The 14,164-nt window shown below is 41.3% G+C and overlaps 1 long non-coding RNA gene across 1 annotated transcript in view; it reads left to right on the top strand.

Moving 5' to 3' along the window:
• The first annotated feature begins 1,183 nt into the window (after positions 1-1,183).
• LOC118481670 overlaps positions 1,184-14,164 on the top strand; it is a 28,172-nt gene continuing 15,191 nt past the window's right edge. The window contains exon 1 of the long non-coding RNA XR_004865935.1: positions 1,184-1,250. This is a non-coding gene — a long non-coding RNA (uncharacterized LOC118481670). The remainder of the gene's footprint in view (positions 1,251-14,164) is intronic.

The following is a 14,164-nucleotide window of genomic DNA, read 5'->3' on the forward strand; positions in this document are numbered from 1 at the left end:
ATTCTTCATATTGACTGAATCAGCATTTAAGTTTCACATATAGATGTTTTTCTTCATCATTTTGAGTTAAGTTTCACTAACCGACGTTTTTTTTCATTACTGTTTGTTAATCTATTGTAAACGGAAGTCGTTGCTGGTTCCTGTGGCAACGAGAGATCTATTGTGAAGGAAGAGTTCGTTTTTTTTGGAACAATCGAGAAGGTACGTTGTGTAAATCGATTGAGCTTTATGTTAATTCAGTTATTGCTTGTGTGTGGGCGCGTGTTTGATTTACTGTTTCGAGACTGTAAATGAATTAAATTCTGTCTGAATTTGATAATTGCTGTGGTGTTTGTGTTTGAGTTAGGGTTTATTGACCTGATTGTACATTGATAACATAACTGTAATTGTATATGTATTGCGATAATAATAGTTCGTATATGTATTGCGATAATAATAGACTGATTAACTAACCTATGTTTTCATAGCAAAATAGGAAAACAGGAGGTTGAGAAATGTAAGCCTTTTGTCTCTAAATAGGAGGTTGAGAAATGTAAGCCTAATTGTATATGTAATCCTAATGCTTCTGCGTTAATTATATAGCAAAATAGAAGGTTGAGAAATGTAAGCCTTTTGTCTCTAATTAAATAGCTAACTAACCTATCTTTTCATAGCGGATAGTAATTTAAAACTACATAGATATAACTAAATTAATACAATAATAATATGAAACTACATATCCTTTGGTGTCTAGTTTGATTTTACGGAGATGTTGATGAATCTGTTGTGTTGAGTAGCCGTACAATTAGGTTCATTTATAATGGAGTTAATGAGCGAAAGTTGATCTATTGTGGTTCTATATCAAATTGTATGTTTGTTGTGATTACAATAGTTTGTATAGTGTTCTGTTTCGCAAACTGTTAGTTGTCTAGTTTGATTATAAGGAAGTGTCGATGAATCTGTTGAGTACTGATACAATTAGGTTAGTTTATGATGGAATTAGTGAATCTTGACAAGAATGAGCCACCAATTCTAAGTCATACCACATCTTTATCCACCCTTTTATATTTGCATACCGCCCGGTTCATTTTACCTGTTTCTAATGCAAGTATAATGACCCTGAGGTGTGGGCTCGTGTGCAGGAAGGAGGTCACAGGATTTGGGTATATGGGGTAGGATCTTCGGATTTGCATTACATGGTGACCGGGACGTCATCCTCTTCTAGTGGGTATGCGTCATCATCTGTTGATTACCAACGGTCCCAAGAAGAGGTAATATAAACAACATATATAACACTATCAGCCCATTAGATAGTATTTCAATATCATAAACATGGGTCATTGTGGTGTAGTTTAGTAGTTACCTAGCTTTTGGGTCTATTGTTGTGTTTGTTTGTAATGTGCCAGCACCCGCATTTATTTTCTGAATGATAATTCGTTGCTGTTAAAAAAATCGACTACAAAAAAGTCTAATTTATACATTGGAAGGGATGTTATGTCATACCCCAACCGATGGCGGAAACATCGGGGCGCGGCACTGAGCGAAACAGATTGTCCAGAAGTTTCCATAACAACTATATTTACCAAATATTTAAAGCAACACGTCCCATACCATGTCATATAAGATAGTACAATTATTACAGAAAAGATCTAGGCAAATTGTTCTGTTCCGACAACTCAGATTTTTTATTACAGACAATTGTTTATTGTTTCTAGACCTTCCCTAGCCTCGATTTCATCACCATGCACCTAAGCATCCTAGCAACTTAAGCACCTGTCACATACGTTAAAGTAAAAGTCAATACACATAGTGTAAAGGTGAGCATACAAGTTCGATAATAGCATATAGAGTTCGAAAGCGTTACGCATAACCAGCACGTACACCAAGTGAAATGAGGCATGTTAGTTATCGACATGAACCTATCGATACCAATGACTGCAGGTTGACTGCCCAAGGCAGTTCGCGATACATACTCACCACTATGAGCCATGTAGGTAATTGTCCTTAACAACCCCCGAGTGAACGGGTGCTGAGTCCAAACTAATAGTACTACCGTTGCTAAGGCAGGTAGACAGCATTCCATGTGTAAACATAATAAACAAGCATTCATTTAGTCACATATACATGCGATAGCGGTTAGCGTTTAAAGTATTGCATAGTGTGTTCGATGTGATTTTGTATAAGTAACGTATGTAACACCCAAAAGTGCGTAAAGCAAAAAAGGGATCGAGTATACTCACAGCGATTGATGGATTGAAGGGAGCGCTAGTGAGTAGAGTTAGCCTGAACAGTTCGATAGCATAACGATAAGTGACGCGCAAAACGATGCAAAGTACAAGTGAGTCGGATGGCAGTTCGATCAGATGGTAATCCGATCGGACAGCCAGTCGTGCGGGTAGTAGTCCTTTCGGACAGTCGTCTAGTCGGATGGCGGTTCGAGTGGATTGTTTCTTCCTTTGGGAAAGAATGTGTTTGTGTATGATGGCTTGAATTTTAAAGTTTTTGTTGTAGTATTTTGAAAACATTTAAGTATCTCTACCTTTCAGGTCGTCCGATCGGACGGTCGTTCGATCGGCCGGCAACCCGATTGGTTGGGCACTTCAGCGAGAACAAGTTCACAGCAGGTTGTCGCTCGATCGAATGGTCGTTCGATCGGGCAGCACCCTTTGTGTATTGAACATGTTGAAAATTGTTTAAATGTTGAAACTTAATTGTCACATGTTTGAGCGGCTAACCCGATCGGATGGTAGTCCAATCGGACAACAACTCGTTCAACGATCAGACTTCAAATGTTGGTGAATAGTTTAAGTGTGGGACCCAAGGTGCAAGTCGTTCGGTTTGGCCAGTCATTCGGATTGGCTGTTCGATCGGACAACAGTCCGATCAGACGACACTCCGTCCTGGTCGACCTGTTCGTCTTACACTTGGTTGTTCTTGATTGTTTGTCGTTTTTATCGAGGTGTTGTGATAACGTGCTAAACAACAGAAACCTCGTCAATACTTGGTACTCCTGATCGGACAGGAATCACCCAAATCCGATTAGTTAACTGTTCGAGACGGTGTTTCATGTTTAACTTGAAATCAATGAACCTTCTGGATAGAATCCAGATCTTGGGCCACACAACCACAAGAATGAGTAGTAGGCCGGCACAAGCTCCGTTTCTATCGGTCTTGAAGGCATTGAGTGTAAAAGAGTTGAAAGAAAGTTAGAAACCATCTTTCAATACTGTTTATTATGAATATGCTTAGATCTATGAAAGGTCTTTATTTGTTTATGTGGAAATCGGTTAGATCAAAGTTGTTCTTGGTGGATGAGGCCAAAACATGAAGTTCTTCAAGAACACATGATGACGTCATCCTAGAACACCTTGAATCTTGATGATTTTGCGGTTAAAAGTAAGATTCAAAACATAGAAAGGTGTAGGAGTGCGTGTAGATCAAGAAAGTACAAGATTTAGGACGAGATCTTACCGGAATCGAGAGAGATCTGAAGAAAAAGTGAGGAGAGCGAGCTGGTCGGACGTCAGTTGCCAAAAGTAGAAAGAATGATGCTGACAAGGGGTATTTATAGGGTTACCCAAAGTGGAAAGAAGAGGAGGGAGGCTGATCGATCGGTTAGGCAGGCCGGCCGACTGGCTAATCGATCGAACTGCAGTTCGATCGAACAACTGGTCGATCGGTCAGCTGCCTGATCGATCAGTCAATTGTTTTGACGAGTTTTGCCGTTTCGATTTCGATTGCGAGCGATGCGAATGCGATAGAGTTTCCTATTCAAATTACTTTTAATCCAACTACTATATCAACATACTAGCATCCTTATTTCCCATTCGTTTAGCGTTTGCGACTCGATTGCGATTGAGTTTCGATTGATTTCCATACATACATAACTAAACACGCACAAGTAACACATAAGGCATACACACATATAATTAACCAAGATGCGTAATTCGAGTTGCGAGTGTGATTGCGATAGCGATAAGCGATCAAATATCGATTAAATCTCGATTATTAATAGATACTCCACATAATACAACTAACGCAAAAATAAAATAGACTAATATATGAGTCAAATAAGTCAAAACAGGAATCGAGCGAGGAGAGACAGATCGCAATTAGCAATCTTTTCTTCCTTTGACTTGAATCTTGACTTTGAATTTGACTTTCGAAACACGGGGTGTTACAGCCTCCCTTTGTTTAGGGAATTTTGTCCCGAAATTAGGATTCAGCCGTAATAAACAACTGCGGGTACTTCGCCTTCATGTCGCTTTCTAGTTCCCAAGTAAACTCTGCGCCTCGTTTGCCTTCCCATCAGACTTTCACAATAGGAATGCGCGAGCGTCTGAGCTGCTTGGTTTGGCGGTCCATGATTTCGACAGGCTTCTCCACGAAGTGTAGTGTTTCGTTTATTTGGAGGTCATCGAGGGGTACAATCAAATCATGCTCAGTCAGGCACTTTCGGAGGTTTGACACATGGAAAGTCGGGTGGACATTACTAAGTTCCTCCGGTAGTTCGAGTCTGTAGGCGACCTTTCCGATCCTTTCCAGAATCTTAAAAGGTCCAACATATCGAGGCGCTAGTTTCCCTTTCTTGCCAAATCTGACCACACCCTTCCAAGGTGATACCTTTAAGAGTACGTAGTCGCCAACATCAAATTCAAGGGGCTTGCGCCGTCTATCGGCGTAACTTTTCTGTCGACTCCGAGCTTTCAACAAGTTATCTCGAATTTGGAGGATTTTTTTTCAGTCGTTTCTTGCAATAGCTCAGGACCGGTTAATTGCGAGTGACCGATCTCGTGCCACAGAATAGGCGATCGACATCTTCTTCTGTATAAAGCCTCGAATGGTACCATTTGAATGCTTGAATGATAACTGTTGTTATACGAGAATTCGACTAACGACAGGTAAGTGTCCCAATTACCACCGAAATCTATGACACATGAACGAAGCATGTCATCAAGAGTACAGATCGTTCTTTCAGTCTGGCCGTCGGTTTGAGGATGGAATGCGGTACTTAGATTAAGCATAGTACCGAGAGCCGGTTGAAACGTTTCCCACAGTCGCGATGTAAACCGAGTATCACGGTCAGAGATGATGTCGCGAGGCGTCCATGATTACAAATGATCTCGTTGGTGTAGATTCGGGCTAATCGTTCTACCTTGTAGTCTTCCCGTATTGGCAAAAAGTGAGCAGATTTGGTCAAACAGTCAACGACAAACCAGATGCTGTCGTGACCTGATGACGTGTGCGGAAGCTTTGTTATGAAGTCCATGGCTATACTCTCCCACTTCCACATCAGGATCGGCGGTTGTTCGAGTAAGCTAGAGGGTCTTTGGTGTTCAGCCTTGACCTTTGCACAAGTCAGGCACTTCCCAACGTAGAGAGCAATATCCCTCTTCATGCCCGGCCACCAGTTCTTGCAGCGAAGATCCTGGTACATTTTATCGGCACCGGGATGAATAGAATACCGGGATTTGTGGGTTTCGTCCATCAATATCTGTCGCAAATTGGTCCGTTTAGGGATCCAAATTCGGTCCAGGAAGTGGAATACCCCATTTGACTTATTCACAAGCTGAGCTCCTTTGTGATAGATTCTCTCCATCTTCAGAGTGCATTCATTAAAACAGGCATGCTGGGCTTCGCGGATGAGGGTTTCGAGATCGTATTGGGCTTGGACGTTACGAATGCTAAGCAGATAGCTCCGTCTGCTGAGGGCGTCGACAACGACATTTGCTTTGCCTGGGTGATAACGAATCTCACAGTCGTAATCATTGAGAAGTTCTACCCATCGGCGTTGACGCATATTAAGTTCCTTCTGATCAAAGATATGTTGTAGGCTCCTATGATCGGTGAAGATCGTACACTTGGTACCATACAAGTAGTGTCGCCAAATCCTAAATGCAAAAACAACTGCGCCTAGCTAGAGATCATGGGTTGTATAGTTCTTCTCGTGGATTTTGAGTTGTCGAGATGCGTAAGTGATGCGTGTGTAGTGTAATATATTTTAGGTGTATATTTTTAAGCCCTTTTACACTTTTTAGCCAAGTTTTAAATTTATAAAACACGATATTTACTAACACTAAACACACATATGGGCAAGTGCACCCATCGTGGACGTAGTATAGTGTTGGTAAGATACCGAGGTCGTCCAAGGACACAAGAGCTTTTAGTACCGGTTTATCCTCAACGTCTAATCAAATCAAAAAGTTAGAAAAAAGTTTTAAACTAGAAAAGTAAAATTAACTAAAATGCTGAAAAATAAAATAAAAATAAAAACAGATAGACAAGATGAATCACTTGGATCCGACTCGTGTGTAGTGTAACCTTTGATTATTTTCGCACTTTTGCACTATTTAAGAGATTATCTTAGTTATTGTAGTAGGCCCCTCTTTTGAAGGTGAGGTTACCCTCAACCCAGTAGTTTGAGTCAGCAAGGATACAATCCTAAAGGGTCGGATTATTGAAAGATAATTAATTAAGTTATTAATGCATAATGTGGTAGGCCACTCTTTTGAAGGTGATGTTACCCCCGGCTAAGTAGTCCGAGTCAGCAGAGATACAGTCCTAAGTAGCCGGGTTAAAGTTTTAATAGTAGTTTAACTTATGAGGGGATCAAAGAGTTTGGACCCCCGCCATCCAATACCGGTGGGTATTGAAGGAGGTCCTACTAAATTTGACCCAGGTCCTTTGCAGGATATATACACTGAACAATGGCAAGACTCTTACCAAACCGTTCCCTTAACCCCCGACCAGGTAGCCAACATATCTCCATATAGACCGTGGAGATATGAATGATGAAAATCTTTTATTTTATATAGACAGTAAAATAATGCCAAGACACCACGGACAAACGATAAGGAAGAATCACCTTCAACATAAGAAACTAGTTGTTAAAGTCATTAATACATAACCAAATAAAAAGTGCGAAAAGATTAAAAATAAAAAGTATTACACTAAACACTTGTCTTCACCAAGTGATGTAAGAGATTTAGGCAAACATGGCCTTTGATTGTCGAGAACTCTTACGATCAATCTTGGATCCCGAGATGACTCACACACTCTATAATGGACAATGGATGATGGTGGTGGATGATGGTGTTGTGATGGTTGCAAGTGATCCAAGCAATCCTATTTATAGGCTGAACAGAAGCTCGGGCACGGCCCCGTGCCCATTAGGCACGGCCCCGTGTCCATCCTCCTCTCTTTCTTCATTAAATGCAATTTGTCTGCATTAGTTGACCACGCCCCCGTGTCCACTGAGCACGACCCCGTGTGCAGAAGCGTATCTGTACTATCAAGATTTCCGTAGATCTTGCGAATCTTAGAGTTGACCACAGCCCCGTGCCCGCTGAGCACGACCCCGTAGTGGGCGATAGAAGCTTCTACAACTTTGTCTTTTCTGCTGACACTTGGGCACGCCCCCATGCTCATTGAGCACGGGGCATGTTCAGCCTTCTGTTCTCTTGTTTTGCTTGGGAAGCTGCTGTTGGGGAGGCCGGGCATGCCACATTTGTTCCTTTTCTTGTATTTATGTTAGATTTAGCTGCCTTTTTGCTTCTTTTGTTGATTTGAGCTCATTTAATCCTAAAAATACAAAAGGAAGACAAAAGCACACTTTTTCCAACATTAGTACTAAAAAGGGTTAGTTTTATGCCACAATTGATGTAATTTATATGTTGCATTTTGTGCACATCAGTAAGCTATAACCTTGTCCCGTTGCATAAGGACACAACCTAGACCAAGGTTGGAAGCATCACAGTAGACAATGAAGTCGTCACTTCCGTCGGGCAACGTGAGTACGGGAGCATTGCAAAGCATGTGCTTGAGGGTTTGGAAAGCAGACTCTTGTTCGGTTCCCCAAACAAAAGGCTTGTCTTTATGCGTAAGGGCGGTAAGCGGCATAGCGATCTTTGAGAATCCTTCGATAAATCGTCGGTAATAGCCCGCTAGTCCGAGAAAAGAATGAACTTCGAACGGGTTCTTAGGTGTAATCTAACTCTTAACTGCTTCAATCTTCGCTGGATTGACGTGAATACCTTGACTATTGACAATGTGACCCAGAAACTGAACCTCCTCCAGCCAAAATTCACACTTGGAGAATTTGGCGTAGAGTCGATTCCCCTGGAGCAGCTCGAGAACCAAACGTAGATGCTGCGCGTGTTCGGCCTTCGACTTGGAATAGATCAGGACATCGTCGATGAACACGATGACGAAATAGTCGAGATATGGTTTACACATGCGATTCATCAGATCTATGAAAACCGCGGGTGCGTTGGTCAAACCAAAAGGCATAAGCACGAATTCATAATGGCCATAACGGGTGCGAAACGCGGTTTTGGGTATATCCTCCTCTTGAATGCGTAACTGATGATAGCCTGAGCGTAGATCGATCTTCGAGAAACACGTAGCACCTTGTAGCTGATCAAACAGGTCATCAATTCGGGGTAAGGGATAGCGGTTCTTGATGGTTAGCTTATTCAATTCCCGATAGTCGATGCACATCCTGAACGACCCATCCTTCTTTTTGACGAAAAGGACTTGCGCGGCACAAGGAGAGGTGCTCGGGCGAACGAAGCCTTTTTCAAGTAATTCCTGGAGCTGATTCGAAAGTTCACGCATTTCGAACGGTGCGAGTTCGTAAGGAGCTTTGGCAACAGGGTTGGCTCCAGGAATGAGGTCGATACGAAAGTCGATATCACGACATGGCGGTAAACCTGGAAGGTCTTCGGGGAACACATTTAGAAATTCGCACACCACGGGGACGTCGGTTACACCCAGATTACCTTTCTTTTCCTTATCCGCTACTACAATGTTAGCCAAGAAAGCTCTGTATTCCTTACGGAGATACTTGCTAGCTTGGACACACGACATGAGCTTGAGACCTTTCGAAGCAGTTTCACCATAGACACACAATAAATCACCATTCTCGAGCGAGAATCGAATCATCTTATCGAAGCACACAACTTCAGCATGGTTTTCGCGAAGAAAGTCCATGCCTACTTTGACGTCAAAACTTCCGAGTTGCATCGGAATAAGGTCGATTGGGAAGATGTGATTGTTGAGCTCAAGAGTACAATCACGGAGAACAGAATTAACGACGACAGTTCTTCTGGTGGTGACTTCAACATCGAACGTTGAGGGGAGATGGGAGCGCTTACGACTAAAAAGCTTCTCGAATTCAAACGATACAAAGCAGTTATCGGCTCCAGTATCAAACAAACACGAAGCATAAATACCATTCACAAGGAACGTACCATTGACCACGTTGTTGTCAGTCTGGGCTTGGCGCACATTGATGTTGAAAGTTCTGGCGCGGGCGGCTTGTTGCTGTTGCTGAGGCTGTTGCTGCTGGTGCTCTTGTTTCACAACCCTGTTCGGGCACATGTTCGCAAAGTGGTTGGGATCACCACATGCGAAGCAGACTCGGGCGTTGACCGCGGGTGCCTGAGCCGCTTGTTGGCCTTGTGGGGCTGGGAGCAGAGCTTGATGAGCAGTGGCTTGAGCTGGTGCTTGACGGGGACCAGTACGGCAGTTATGTGACACCTGTGTCACTTCAACCATCAAACAAATACCAAACCAATGAAATATTGCATTTCATACTTGGGATTTTTATAAATATGTGTATCGTTTGCACATATCAATTCTTGTTCGATTTCGAGCTCTAAATCGCTTTCTGGAAGGTTAAACGCAAACTGATGCGTAAACGTAATCAGTTTAACGTGACAAACACTCCGGAATAGTGATATGGGCTTAGCATACCTTAAATAACCTTTACATAACTTAGGAATAAGTTTTGGATGGTTTGGTGTGTCGAAATCAAGTTTATTCGCTTACAGGGACTAATTTCAACAAACTGCGAAAGTATGCCGATTCGTAGTGTAACAAATATTCTGGAACTTGATCATAAGTTAAACACACCCTAAATATCCTTTACAAAGCTTAGAAATAGGCTTTGAGGGGTTCGGTATGCTAAAATAAACTTATTTAATCAATAGAGACTAAAAGCGTCAAAAGTGCATAAGTTTGCATTTTCGTGCATATCTTACGTTCTGGATATACCTGGACATCCAAAAATTTATGTAATCATTAAAATATTTTATTTTAGTGATTGGCATGATAAAATTCCATTCGTCGCGTAATTTGGATCGTTTTTGCGTTCGTTATGATTTCCGTCGTAATTAACAGAACAACGCAACCGTACGACCAAACGAACCGACATCCGAGATATTTTTGAGCACATTTCAAGTTCCCTATAGTTAACTTTATTTTAGAGCCTTGAAATGGGGTTAACAGGGTTTAAAAGTGCCAAGAAAATCAAGTTTTACAAGTGCAGGGACCATTTTTGAAATTTCTGGCAGATACATTGAACTTGGTCCATTTTTGAGATTTTGATGGTTTTAACCCATGGTTTTGCACCCTATGGGCTGGTATTTGATGGTTTTACATGTTTCCATAGTATTCTAAAACCTTGGGCCCAAGTGTAAGGCCATGATTAAAGCACGGTTCTCGATAAATGATCTTAACGGTGGACCGAATCCTATATATACCCACCTCATTTTCATTCTTTCCTCACACATGATCTAAATTTCTCTAAGTTGAAGCTCAAATGGTTCGTACCTAAGAATTTATAGATCATATCTTCATAGCTTGGACCCTTTGTAAGCTTCTTTCGTTCTTTTATGCGTTTTTTAAGCGTAAAAGTCAAATAGTGTTTGACTTTCTGCTTTGACCAGTCTATGGTCAACACGAAGTTCGTTTGAACTTCGTAACGCGTAATCACGATGGTTATAGTCTCTTGTGACTATTCCTACTCATTACCACGTTATTTAGGCGTAGTGACGAGTCATAGTTTCGGTCAAAATGCGTATTCTTGCGTATTTTGCAACCAAACTATTCTTGGGTATCAAGACCCTTTGTCTTGTTATCAAACTTGTTTTTAAACTTTGTTAAACATGTTTTAACATGTTTAGCTCGTCACTTTTAGATTAGTGCTTATGTAGAGTCGTAAGTCAAGCGGTCTAAACAACCGCTTAGACTTTCGAACTAGACCCGTTTGGTCGATCATTAGGATCCGACCAAACATGTTATGTGACCATAGTTGTATAGGGAATAACCTTCCGAGGTTATACCTTATGGTCACTTCGTTTAAGTAGTTGTATGATAGGTAGTTTATATGCCTTAGGAAAATGACCAAAATGCCCTTTTTACGCATAAATTCATTTTAAGCATATGTAACCTAAATTTTCAAAAACGAAGAAAATGGGGGGGGGGGGAGAGAGAGAGGCGATTTGGGCGATTTTGGCATCTTCGTGAAACCCTACCAGATTATTGCTGATCCTAGTCTCGATTGAACTTGATTATCATCTTAGGGTTTTCATCGATTCTTAGAAGTTAATCATTTGCAATCAGATTCGGTTTTTATTTTAGGGTTTGCCGTTTTTTAGTTCCTGATTGTCATAGGTGCGGCTGCCAATCCTGCTCACGATTGTTCTTGCTTATCAGCCTAGGGTTTCTGATCGATCCTTAGGTGATATTCATTTGTAATCGGATTGAGTTTAGTAGCTAGGGTTTTGTAAGCGGCGCAGATTTCGGTTTGCTAACCGGGTGGGTAGCTGATTCACTCTGATTTTCGGCGATACATCTGATTCAACGGCGCTGTTCTTAGGCGTTTATAAGAATCTGTCCGTAATCTGATCAGACTTGTCTGAGTTAAGGTTTCGGCTGTTATGGATGGCCAAAATGCAGAAAATTCAAATGTATTTGCGAGAAAGATCAAGAATATCGACGGAAAACCATTTGAGCCAAGACAGAATTCACAAATTCCTACGGTTTCAGAAGTGGGTAATAAGAAGGTTCGGTTCATGTTACCGCTGAATGATACTGACTACGTACTTGGCTGTTCGGATTCACCAGATGAGGATTATGCAATGGTTTTTGATAGGCGAAAGGTATCATTTGTGCTCCCGCTAAATGATGTCAGCCCTGCTCGTGTCCGAAAGCAGGAACAGGGTGAAAATGCTCGAGTACAACAACATTTGTATGCTGATGTGGTTCTAAACAAACAGGTTGAGCAGAGTGGTCCTAAGCGGGTTGGTAATCCAAATCAGGCTCAAAGTGAAGAGGAAAGTGCTAGGAAGACCAATGATGTGGTTAACCAAGTACCGAAAGTCAATTTTCGAAAGCTAATTTCAGATGCCTCATTGGATGGTGTGGATGTAGTGCTGCCTATTGATTCTGTTCGACAAGTTAACAACAGGTTAGCTAACACTCTTTATGGTTACTTCCTGGGGGATAGAATTGCATATCCGGTTGTTGATTATTTTGTGAGAACAAATTGGAAGAAACATGGCCTTCAGAAAACGATGATGAATTCAAATGGGTTCTTTTTCTTCAAGTTTGAAGATAGAAAGGGAATGGACGCTGTTCTTGAAGGGGGTCCTTGGATGATCCGTAACAAACCCTTGTTTCTCAACATTTGGTCCCCTACTAACACCCTTAAAAAAGAAGAGTTGAAAAAGGTTGCAGTTTGGGTGAAGTTTCATGACGTCCCTCTAGTGGCTTATTCAGATGATGGGTTAAGCATGCTGGCTTCAAAAATTGGATCTCCTGTGCGGCTGGATTCGTATACTGTTGATATGTGTAATGAGGCTTGGGGACGGAGCAGCTATGCTAGGGCTCTCATTGAAATTTCAGCTGATCAGAATTTGAAAGGCACTGTAACCATGGCTATTCCTGAATTGGATGGAAACAAATATGTTACCGAGACTATTCGGGTGGAGTATGAATGGGAACCTCCGAGATGTGCTCACTGTTGTGTGTTTGGGCATGACTCTGAGGATTATCCTACACGTATTGGCTCAACATCCAAAATCCTATTAACAGGCCAATAGTAGACGAGGATGGTTTTACTGAAGTTCCAGTTAAGAAGAGTGCAAAGAAGAATGGCTTTCAAGTTAATAACCAGAAGCCTAAATTTGAATACAGACCGGTGGATAGGAAGAAAAAGGCCGCTCAGCAGGTTCCTACTTCCCATAAAATCCAGACTCATAATCCGTTCTCTGCTCTCGAGTGTGTTGGGAGAAGGGATGTGTCAACTCAGGAGAGAAATAAAAGGGGTAGACAGGTTCATGTGGATTTAGATGAAGACGGGGTTGAAGTTGTCTACGATGAAACCAAAGATTCGGGTACATATCCTTCGACTTCTAGTTCAGGGGCAAGCACCTCTTCCACAAAGATCTCCAATGGTTAGTTTGTTATTGGTTCGTCTAAAGGGGCTGCCGGTTCGTGGCAACTTCATCTTCGATGACGGAGGTTGAAGATTTTGGTTATGTATTGTTTTGTCTGCTAGATATCTTTGCATGATGTGTAGTAGGCTAGGTTTGATGTCATGTCATAGGTTCTTTTATGATTGTTGGCTTACATATATGGGGCATGTCCTGTATATGAACTAGTGTGGAATTCATCCTCACTACTTGTACTTATTTGCGGTTTATAATAGATTCACCGGGGTAACCCTTTACCCAAAAAAAAAAAAACCTAAATTTTCATATCTAAACTGATTAGGTAACATTATTAGACATGTTAAGGCATATAATACTTGTCAGAGGACTAGTTAGGCGGTCCGAACGCGTTTTACGCGAACGACACGTTAAAGTAGCATAAGCTACCTAAACGGGTCGTAATGGGTCATAAGCACTTAGGTTAGTTTTCGTTTTAGTATGTAGGATTTGTTAAACCATATGTTATGAGTTCCCACACTCATTTGGTTTACGAAACCTCATCCTATCCGATCTTCCAATTTAGGTCCGGTTTATTTACTTAGTTACCTATATTAGGTGCCGTTTGATTTCCGTGATCCCTCTAGCTTTGCTTGGTTGTTATTCAAGACTTCTAAGCATCCTCATGTGAGTACATAGTCCCCTCTTTTTCTGTTTTCAATGTTTTGGGGTGAAATATGTGTACCTAATTGTTATGTTCTTGATTTCAAAAGTATAATTGATTATACATATTAGTACTTATCTTTTGACAAACTGAATGATTATTTATGGTTAAAACTCTAATTTTTCAAAGTTTATAAAATTAATTGTTGGATAGTACTTATTTTATGTTCACCAGACCGGTTGGTAGTATGATATAGCGCTATAGGATTAGACACCCCATTCCTGTTGTCATGGAATGTCAGAAACCG

This window comes from Helianthus annuus, chromosome 9, assembly GCF_002127325.2.
Source record: "Helianthus annuus cultivar XRQ/B chromosome 9, HanXRQr2.0-SUNRISE, whole genome shotgun sequence".
Classification (NCBI taxonomy): Eukaryota; Viridiplantae; Streptophyta; class Magnoliopsida; order Asterales; family Asteraceae; genus Helianthus; species Helianthus annuus.